Source organism: Fukomys damarensis, unplaced genomic scaffold, assembly GCF_012274545.1.
Source record: "Fukomys damarensis isolate Sample0158 unplaced genomic scaffold, DMR_v1.0_HiC HiC_scaffold_31, whole genome shotgun sequence".
NCBI classification, from domain to species: domain Eukaryota; kingdom Metazoa; phylum Chordata; class Mammalia; order Rodentia; family Bathyergidae; genus Fukomys; species Fukomys damarensis.
The window spans coordinates 9,479,021-9,489,667 of record NW_022900943.1 but is presented as its reverse complement, the minus strand read 5'-3'; the positions used below and the strand labels follow the sequence as shown (position 1 = coordinate 9,489,667).

At 38.2% G+C, this 10,647-nt stretch overlaps 1 pseudogene; it reads left to right on the top strand.

Moving 5' to 3' along the window:
• The first annotated feature begins 8,968 nt into the window (after positions 1 to 8,968).
• LOC104866791 lies at positions 8,969 to 10,255 on the top strand (annotated as a pseudogene).
• The last annotated feature ends 392 nt before the right edge of the window (positions 10,256 to 10,647 follow it).

The following is a 10,647-nucleotide window of genomic DNA, read 5'->3' as shown; positions in this document are numbered from 1 at the left end:
CATAAAATATAATCTAATTTTCCATCCTTAACATAAATATTCCACAAACAGAATCTATTTGTCCAGGACTGTATCCTTGGTACCTAGATCAATTCCTGGTCCCTGCTGGACTCTGTGGCTTAAAGCGATCATTAAGACATCTGACTTGAACACTTTCAGGCCTCACCAAGATTTAAAGAAGGTTCTACCACAGATGCTGTCTCCCTAGGTGAATGCAAAGCTTTATTGAATCTTGAGAAAGACTCTCAAACTTTACTGAACTAAGATCTTCATTGTTAACAGTGAAAAAAGTCTCAGAGTGGGGTCAGAATGTCCATTTGTGTAGAGTGGGCCTGGGAATAAGTGAGAGAGATCGTACTAAAATTCATCACCCTTGCTGCGTGGTTCTGAAATGACAAAGATGAGTGACAAAGACATTGGTGGCCTCCGAAGTCATGGAGGAAAAATCTAAAGCCCTCGCACTTCTGTGATTGAACAACTACTCCTGGGGAGAATTTGAAAACATCTGAATCCAAGCCATGCTCTAATTCTTTCTCACTTCTCTTACCTTCACCCGTTCCTTGGACTTTTCTCTAGTAACATCTGCACTTAGGCTTTGTAAACTACCTTTTCTCCATTTTCTTTTCCTTTTCTCCTCTTGATGATTTTAATGTTATTCTAGAAAAGATTTATGCTCTTCTAACCCAATCCTGAAACTCACCTAATTAAAAATTCCTCACTTATTTAAAGAGGACTCTGGAGAGTTAAAACAACTTCCCAAACGTTTCACCCAATGACCGGCAGATCTGGGACTAGGACCGCATGCTTGCACCCTCAGCCACTCCTGTTTGTAGGGAAAAACGCCATCTCCTCTTTGTCTATATTTTGTGGCTTCTGCATTCAGCGAGTCTTCTATATTTCCCTTGCAGTAACCAGGCTATTTTATTTACTCTGTCCAGGAAAAACAAAGCCTTCATCTGCACGCTCTTCTTCGGTACTCTATTAACCATTTAATATCCCCTCGCCTTCCTTTCTCCAGCATTATACGTCTAACATATCCAATAAATGACTTTTCATATCTCACTTGTGGACCATCTATCACCATACTGAAAGGGAACCTGCGGATGACCTAGTAAAATCTCCTATTCGAGGGAAAAGAAATCTGAAAGTGTCAAATGTCTTCACCAGGCTTCCCACTGCCGCAGGAAACTCTGAGATAAAGGGAAGGAATGGAAGGAAGGAAGGATTTTTTTTTCTTTTGGTATGGCCAGAAATGTATAGACAGTCTTCGGGCCGTGTTTTCATTTCTCACATGACACTGGGGATGTGGAAGTTATATCAACAGCATGAGACATAATTTGAGGCTAGAACTGTTGGTTCTCATGTTCAAAGCCCAAACTCTGAATCATTAAATGCAATTAATCCTGACTTTGAAGATTGATAGAATCTTTAAGAAGTCAGAATTTATTTATGAAATTTAAATGTCTGTGTGCCAGGGGAAAAATATATTAACTCTACCAAAACTAGCAGGGATATAAGGACAAATTATATAGGACTAGCTTTTCTTTCTAGGACTCTGGGTGGCTGAGGCAGGAGTATCACAAGTTTGAGCCCAGCCTGGGTAACATAAGACCCTGTCTCAAAATAAAAAATGAAAAGGACTGGAATGTAGCTTGGTATGAATGCCCTCAGTTCAACTCCCAGTTCCACTTAAAAAAGCAAAGGGAGTTTTGGACTGGCAAAAACTTCACCAACAATGCTATTATAGTAACATTTATTCTTAGACTTAAAATAATTATCTTAAAAAATAGAGAAACAAGCTCAATTTACAATAATTAGACTTTCTACTTCCATGGCAATGAAAAAATTTGAAGAGTAAGACAGAATAAGAAAAATTAAAACACATATTTATATATTTAAATGACAACTGCATTAGGTTTCCAGATAAACAAAGCAGCCATTAACATTACAAGGCTTGACAGCTGCAAAAATAACTGAAAATGACAGTAACCAATACTATACAGGGCTGAAGCATGTAATTTACATTTTAGTGAAATTAAACATATTATAATAGCTCCCGGGAAACAATAGTATCAAATTTGCAGTAGTAGATTATGACATCATATAGCCCCAGGATACACATTTAGAGCTGGCTATTATGGCTTGTAATCTGTGCTGCTGTTCTGGTTAGTTTTTCATTTAATTCATTGCAGCCTTCTGTTTAAAAAGACAAATAAAAGTGGCCGAGGATATTGCTGCCTACAAAATCAGCGAAGCCTCTGGTCGCAGCAAAGCCACATTTAGAGCCAGTGACAATAGCTTGTATCTGAAAAGCATTAAGGGGTCAGAGCTATAGTGTAGAGCATAGTAATATTCATTTCTTTTATGGTCAGCACGTTTAATTTGGGGAGGTTTTCAATGCCAACTGTTTCTTAGCTAAGGTTACACAATGGTGCAATAATAACAAAAACCTCCTACGTCTAACAAAGGGTTTACTTGTCTAGCAGCAGTCTTAACCAAACAGGGCACTGCGATGCCCGGAGTGCAGATATTGATGGGGGGTAAAGGAAGTAGGGGTATTTGGGAGCATCTGAAAATGTTTTCAGTATTTTGTATGTAAATTAATCTTTCTGGAGTTTCTTTTATTCACATAACTAATGTCTAATTTTTCAAAAGGTTCAATCTTGCAAAACTTTTTGCATCTTGTTTCATTTTAAAAACAATCCTCAAGGGTTGGCGAGGCTAATTAAAATCTCTCATGGCTCATATGAGAAAGGATCATAGAGTCTGAAAAATTCCCCTCTACCAGGTGGCCCTGGTCTTGTCACACAAAAAAATGTGTGTCCTTCATCCCCAACCCGATGCTGAAATAGTAAGAATTCCTTACTAATTGGAAGAGGACACTGAAGACCAGGGGGATTAAAAAAAAATGAGTTGGCAAAGATTCTTCAACTGCTGATTTCCCATCTTGGGACTGGAACCCGGGCTGCTGTTCTCACACTCAAGCTCCTGCTATAATGGGGGCTACAGGAATGAGAGACCCACAGACGTCGTTCCCATAAATAGCAGACACAGACATCTGCTATAGGAAAATGCAGGGCAGAGGCCGCTACAACTCCGGCTAAAAGATGATTTAATCAATACGGTTTTAACAGGGCATTTCTGTGGAGGTCCAGCACTTTTTAGATAGCCCTCCAGCCCCATGAAGGTATGTGAAAGTGTGGAGCCTCAGGCAATGGGAAGGTTGAGTAGAGAGTTTCCAGCACGTTCTAGGAGTCGGGCATGCCCGGAGCCATAGGCCTCTTCTATGACAAAAACGAAGATAGTGCACCTGGCCCAAAGCATCTCACTGAAAAACAAAAGAGCTCTGGTGCCCGCAAGCAAAGTGTCGCTTTCAATGGTTCTACCAGTGGAGACTCATTGAAAGGTTTGTCCTTCTTGAGGCACAGGTATAATCTATACATGATTAGCACCAATAATAATCCAGCAATAGTAAATTTGGGTAAGGCTGCACAGAGAAGATTTAGCGAAATGTATTAGTCACTCCCCCAGCATAACTGGGCTTTGAGGTGGGAGAGCTCTGAGGGAGCTTCTCTATGGAGGATGGTAAACTGGAGATTTTGGAGCATCAAGGGAAGATGGGCTTAGGAAAGCGAGGAGAGTTTAAGGGAAAACCTTCAACCTTACAGCCTGGGCTGGACTATGTTTGCCTTAGTGACTTTTGAAGGATGAGCAGGCTTCAAGCCACAAGTGGTCCCCAGAAACGTGCCCTAGATATTGATAGTGTAACACTCAGACAGTTGAAAAAATGCCAGACAACTCTGCACAATGCACAGTTTCTGAGCCTGAGCAGATATGGTAAGATCTATTTCACACAGATGTGCAAATTAGGTAAGTTGATAAAATTCTCTGACTCCTCACTTCCAAAAGAAAAACGGTAAAAGGAACTAGCCCGTTAACACAGGACATTGGAGTGAATAAAAAGAGGCTCTAGAAAGCCTTGAACCTGAAATATGGAAATATTGATTCCATGGGAGAGAGGTCCCTGCCTCTGCCTACAGTGCCCTGCAGGAGGTAGAATTCTGATGATTATTCAAACAGGAAAGGAATTTGTCAAAACTACCCATTACTACTTTTGGGGAAACAACTTCTTACATCTTTTGCCTGAGGGAAAAAGTCATTTTGGGAAGTTTTAGCTAAAAATGCCAACAGTAGAGTAACATGTGAGGGAAACTCTTATTTAAAATTTTCTCTTTCTAAGGGAGTTCCTCTCTTCTCGCTATGACTTTTTTCCTTTTATTTTTTTCATTATCTGTTTGAAAGGGTGATGTATGTTGAGGTAGGAGGAAACTGGGATGCTCTTGAATTAATAATACTGTACAAAGATGATCTTACATGTCATGATTGCAATCCATGGCACACAAGGGAAAATTCATTGGAAAAAATTACTGGATAGATGATAGTAGGGGAAAGTGGATGGAAAAGTGACTGGCAGTCACTTTTTCTCCTGTGTTTTCCGTAATTTAGGACAAATGATGCAGAAATACTGAGCATGATGGTCATAAGGTTTTGCTAAAGGTGATTATCCTGCCCTATACCTAATCAGTAGAAACACAGAAGCAACCCACACATGACTCACTCGGCTAATCCTTGGTACTTTCTTGCAGGTCTCTTTCCCTTGCAGAATTTATTCTTTAATAGCCATGGGTACTGAAACTCATGTTTGTAAAAGCGAGAGAGTTGATTAATAGGTATTTTATACATCTGGTATTTTCTCATAAAAGGCTGGAAAACTTATTTCAATTATCATACCACCAACAAGGATCCAATCTGTTCACCAGGCCTGTTTACGAGTGGCTGCTTTCGGTAATGGGTGTTTTCTTAGCACGGGAAATGAAATATAGTATTATTAAACAGAGATATGCAGAATGAAGTGTCAACTTATCCATCTTTCTGATGTTTATAGGCTTCATTTTTTAGAATGTTTATTTTATTTTCTAGGACCACAAGTTAAAATATTTCCTATTTGAAAGGATGCAATTTCTTTTATTCTGGTTTTAATGTCCTGGAATATTAACATTCTCAAAGTTATAGCCAATCAACTAAAGAAACCTGTGGTAGGTATTCTATTAATTCCATTTAGAAAAACACGTTATAATGAAACAGGCAATAAAAGTGAACACTTTATCTTTACACGAGGAAAAGAACTGATCATTGCCAGAAGGGCAGCATAAATGATTTTAATTTTTAGAACCCACCTGTGAGGAAGGAGATGGTGGTTGGTGAAAAAAACCTCAAACAATAAGTTATTCTGCGTGTGTGTGTGTGTGTGTGTGTGTGTGTGTGTCCTGGAGGGAAAGGGGAATGAATCAAGATATTACAATGAAAGTAATGTAATTCAGCTGAAGGATTTTTAGTAAAATCATTGGAAATTCCTAGTTATATGTACTTTTGGTAAAGTAATAAGCGCCTATTTCACTAACTTTCCTTATTTCATTGAGGGGTGAAAATGGGAAAGTATGGATTTTTTAAAAGGAAAGTTCTGCTGCTGATATAATTATAATATAATTATAATTACTATTATTTTCCAGGCCAGCATGCTACTACATGGGCCAACTATTAGGTACAGTAAAGCAAAACCTACCTGAAGAGAAAAGGACACTGTAGGCAGTATATAGTGTAGAACTCTAAAAGACACTCATGGATGGTATTTGCATAAGAAAAAATATTAAAACTGGCAGGATGTATGACATCTAGTAATGTAATTTTCTTACTATGATTTAATGTGTAATGATTGGACCATGAAAAAATGTTAGAATAAGAAAACACTGCTTTTATTATTTTTTAGGTCAGTGTTGTCTAGAAGAGTCATGGGTTCGAAACTTACAGAATATCTCACATTTCAGTCATATTTCATATTCTCAGTTGTCACATGTAGCTTCCGGCTACCATATGACACAATAAAGCTCTGGATTGCCTCCAAAATGCTTTTTTGTAAAGAAGCAAGCTGTAAAATGTGCCTCAATATAATTGAGTGAAAAATTGCCCTAGTATAGAAATCATGAATCCTTAGTATCTTTAGTCACTGAGCCAATGATTTCTAGAGCTAGAATATAACAGAAAAATCAGGGATACTTTTTTTAACAGACTATAAATGATGTTATTAAAATGTTTCCTTTGTGATCTATTACTATAGAACACACAAAATTCCATTTCCAGCATTGACTAAAATACATATTCTTTGACTTACTGAATTGAAATCTGTCCATTTCTTAATGTATTAAGCATTGTGATGAGTTTGCTTTTTAAAAGTTACCCAGTTTAATGACTGTTTTTTTAATAATTTTGGCCCCTGAACACAGAAAAACTTATGTTCTTCCCAGAAAAATGCAAGAACATGTAATATGTATACATAATGTATATGCAATTTCACATATTCTTAGTTCTCAGAAATGCTAATGCTCAGGTTAAAAGAATCAATTATGAAGTATGTGTGAAAGAAAAAACGAATAGTTATTTGTTGAAAAATGATGTTTGGCCAACAATTCTGGGGGCTCTGTAACAGTTTTGATCACTTCTGAAGTTTTATTGTCTTACATGACTCCAATAAAGTATTCTACTTAATTATCAGAAGAATGTTGCCTTTGCACTGAATACTTTTATTACTGTCATTTTATTGTTCTTTTGCAGGTATAATTTCCACAGGGGACTTGGGGGAAAAGATCATGTCTTATCCTTCTTCCCATCATTTACAACACACAGAAGGGTCAGAGATTTAGCTCAGCGGCATCACGCCTGCCTCACAAGTGCAAGGTCCCAAGTTCAATCCCCAATACCAAATAAATAAAAATCAATCAATCAATCACACAATATAGCATCTTGTTAGTTCTAATTCAGGTCGCCTGAACTAGTCTACATGAACAGTTGCAGTGCATCTCTCTCTTTTCAGTCAATAGTAAAACATAACCATTTTGAACAAATAATTTCACATTCTATTCCCAACACTTGAAAAGTGTTTTTCAAATACTAACATTTTATGAAAACATCATATTCTTAACACCTAACATAGTGCCTGTGTCTCAGTAAATACCTTTTTGTTTTGCTGAATTAATAAATTTGCCCTTCACATGATGTGCATTTGTATTTAAAGCTGCTTATTGTGGTCTTGATCTAAAATGTACCCCCGAGTCTCATGTGTTCAGAAGTGGGGTTTTCGGAAGGTGATTAGTTCATGCAGGTGCTGTGCTCATGATTAATTCATCAGTGAGTTCATGGCTGAACCTGTAGTTAGGAGGTGGATCCTGGTCCAAGGTGGGTCACTGGATGTGTGATCAGGAAGGCTCACCACTTCTGCCTGCACTGTTAAGCAGCTTTCTTCTACCGCACTCTGTGACAGCTGGTTGTAATTCATGTAAGAAATGCAAACTTACTACCTCTCTTAAATCTTTGATTGATACTACAGGTATAAGGACAAACATTTCAGTCAAAGTTTCTGTGTTAAAGATTTTTATGTTACGGTGGGAGAGGCACGGAAGCCAGTAAATAGAAAAGAGGGGAAGGAGGAAGATCATGAGCTACAGCTGAGATACAGGCAACAGCCTCTGAATCCTGGAGGGCCTTGTAGGCCATGGTGAGGAATTTGGATTATCTTGTGTGTAAGATGAGAAGTTATTGAAAGTATTTCAGAAGGAAAGTGGTTTGTAAACTGCCCTAATAAATATTGCTCTGGAACAAAATAGTGGATTCGAAATTATTATTCTAAGGAAGATCAATGAGCTACAAGAAAACACAGGTTAAAAATAACTTCAGGAGGGCTGGGGATTCAGCTCAGTGGTTCCACCGCCTGCCTTGCAAGCACAAGGACCCGGGTTCAATCCCCGTTACCAAAAAAAAAAAGAAAACTTCATGAAATTTTGAATTTCAATAAAGAAAATATGTAAAATAAAAACCACACAGAAATTCTGGAGCTAAAGTACACAATGACTGAAATGAAGAGTGCAATCTGTGAACTCATAAACAGGTTATCTGAAAATGCTTGGTAAGAAGGGTGGGAGAAGGTAACAAGGAACAAAGAAAATCTATAGGACTTATGGGACACCATGAAGAGGACTTTCACATCATGATGTTCATAAGAGAGAGAAGATACAGAGAAAAGGTTGTAAAGTTTATTTAAATAAATAATGGCTGAAACATTTTCAAATCTGCGTGAACAAGCAGGTACACGAGGGTCAAAGGTTCATAGTTAGATTCAAAGGAGACTTTGCTAAGACATATTATAATCAATCTGTCAGAAGTCAAAGACAGAGAAAAATTTGAAAGTGGCAGAAGAAAAGCCACATGTCATGCATAAGCCTCTTTCTGCCTTTCAGTAAGATCATTAGGAGACTTCTCAGTGCAACCTTGCAGGACAGGATAGAATGGAATGATTTACTCAAAGTACTGAGAGAAAAATAAAATCCCTATCAACAAAAATAAAATTGTCTTTTAGAAATAAAGACAAGGAAACAGTTGCCCAGATAAAAAAAGCTGAGGAGTTAATCAACCCTGGACTCGCCTTACAAGAAATGCTGAAGGCATTTGTTCAAGCTGAAACAAAAGCTCACGGACTAGTAACATGAAGACATATGGACATGCAAAGGTTACCAGGAAAGATAAGTGACTTAGAGTATTCTAACGCTATTATGGTGGGGGATAAATCACTTTTAAAAGTGTAATAGCAAAAATATTAAATATTATTAAGTGAGGAACACACATCAGAGTCTAGTGTTCAGGTTTATATTTTATTCCAGGACACTACAATTGCACAGCCTCCAACTTTCACCTTCTCTGTTTTCTTTTCTCCCTCCCTTCCTCCCTTTCTTCCCTTGCTCTCTCCAGAGATAGAGTTTTTCAAAAGGAGCGGAGTATCAAATCTGGTGCAGGTGACACTGCTCTGAGGCAATGTGCTAGACATGGCCCGCGCTTTGAGAAACCATCCTCTAACTGTTCTGTGTATTTGGATAGAATGCCTTCAGAAATCTTGCTGAAGATATTGTCCTACTTAGATTCTGTGAGCCTGCTGTGTACTGGCTGCGCAAACAGGTGCTTTTATCATCTGGCCAATGACAATTTTATTTGGGTCAGAATCTACTAAACAGCTTTTGCACATAAAAGATCTAATTGCGAAGTTAATTCAGTGGCAGAGACAACTATATCAGTTGAGGATAAAGAACCTGGATATTGGAAGAAAACCTCTATGACAAAACAAATCACATCAGTGAAAGCAACACTAGCCCAGCTTCTCTCAAACCTCTCAGCCCTCACACAGGCCATCCTGTGAAAACCAAAGAGGCCCTCAGAATATATGGCTTAGGTTGGGCAATTATATGGAAGGAAGAAGTGGAAGACAATATATCATGCTGTATGTTGATCTTTTTTTAAAATGACACATCCATTACTATTGTGTGGTAGGGCAAAAATGGGCCATGTTTAGCTACATCACCACCCTTGAATTTGTGTGGTACAACACCAACTTTTATGGAACGGTATAAAGGCCCTGCCAGAAAGGTCTTAATTGCAAAGTAGGATCTGAGTCAATTAACCAAATCCACCATGATTGACTGTGATAGACTCATTCAGATCTTCAGCTTAAGCCCTGGTCTTGTGGTAGGGCCCTGGAAGAAAGAAGAAGAACTGGCTTTTGTCATGGAAGACCTTCATTTACATTATCTTGTAGAGAGGGGCACATTAGAATCAGCTGCTGTCCCCTGTGAGCTGCCTCCTCACGTTCCCTTTCTGGATGACAACCAGAATACGGACTGCATGGCTATCAATCCCACACTGACATGCATGGCAGTGTTTTCTTCCTGCGTGGTGCATTTCACACTCTCTTCACCATGAAAGGATGCACTGAAGACGGATATGGGAAGCTTACTGTGATACATTTTCAAAATTGCCAAGAACACCTTCCTCTTAGTGGGAAAGTTGGCATTGCATGGAGAACTACTATTTTTGATGCCATTAGAGAGAGTTATTCTGTCACGGATGTGACTCTTCTGGATGAGCATGGAAGACCTTTAGGTGCTTGAGTGCTGCAGTCCACATGAGGCCAGCCTCCTGCCCCTCAGATGGTCCTTATTTCTTGAGACAGACGTACTTTATCGACTACAAAGATGTGGAAGGAAGAGTGCATGCAGAACGGGTGCGGACTGAAGAGACAGAAGACTATTTCACTGTCAGCCTGGTCCTTTACCTCAGGGTAGCAAAAATAAACCACGGGTTTGGAAGAAAATACTAAATGGTAGGAAGCAAAGTATTGTGGCTAGTTAGCCATTTGTTTTTGACCAACAGCTTTGTTCTTGGTATTGAAAGTTAAAGCATATTCATAGTAAAAAATTACTAAGTGAAATAATTTGCTAATGGACATTCAATGTGAGAGTTATATATTGTGACATCAAAAACAAATTTTGAGGAGTGATAAAATGTATAGATTTTTATGCACATAAATTATTTACTTTGGAATGAACTTAATATTTTATATAAGCTCATAGTAACTACAAAGCAAAAAGCTAATGTAAATATACAAAATATAAAGAGAAATACACCAAAGAACATAACTACAGAAAATCATCTAATTATAATGGATGAAAGGAAGAGAGGAACAGAGGAAGGAAGAATAGTAAAAATATC